We start from the raw sequence: 800 nt of genomic DNA on the forward strand, positions 1-800 counted from the left end.
TTTAATATCTTTTTTCATTTTCTTCCATTTTCTGAAGTAGTATTCACGGGAACCCTGGTCGGGAGCCATGGCAAATGCTCCCAACTATGGATGGCTGATGGAACAAAAGTAAAGAACATATTCTAAATGAACATTGTTACCATTCTACATGCTAACACAATTCTCCACCATAAAATAGTTATCATCATCATGAAGACATCAAGTTGATAAAGGAAAATTATATGAAATGTAATTTGACAAGGTACAAGAACACTGACACACAGACATCTCAAGAGTAAATACACACACCTCATTAAAAAAAAAAAAACGAGAGAGAAGAGTGCCGGGATTAATGGTTTCACATATATAAACACACACACACACATACACGTTTAGAGGTACAAACGAAAGAAAAAGGACTCAATACATGTAGCTGGGTTTATTTATTCGGAAGAGGTTGATGATTTACTCCATCATTACTCAGTTTTCCATTACGGCCGACCGTTTAAATATATAATTAGTAAGCACGAACATTAAGATTTAAACCGAAGTCAACTACGTCAGAATTTGAGGAACTTGGAACTTGGCAATGGAGGCACTGCGACAACTTTGTTTTCTTAAATTCCACTTATTTTTTCTCACATGAAAAGCAAAAGTAAACAGTTGTGAATGTTTCGCTATTCTCTGGTTGAACTTAACGAGCCAACAAAGGAATCTCCCTTTAGTCAAAAATCTCACTGTATAAGTGATATTTTCTTCAAACAACACTCCTCTTGAAAAAGAAAAAAAATGGGCGGGGTGAAAAGTTAGGGGAACCCGGT

Source organism: Octopus bimaculoides, chromosome 5 (genome assembly GCF_001194135.2).
Source record: "Octopus bimaculoides isolate UCB-OBI-ISO-001 chromosome 5, ASM119413v2, whole genome shotgun sequence".
Lineage (NCBI taxonomy): Eukaryota > Metazoa > Mollusca > Cephalopoda > Octopoda > Octopodidae > Octopus > Octopus bimaculoides.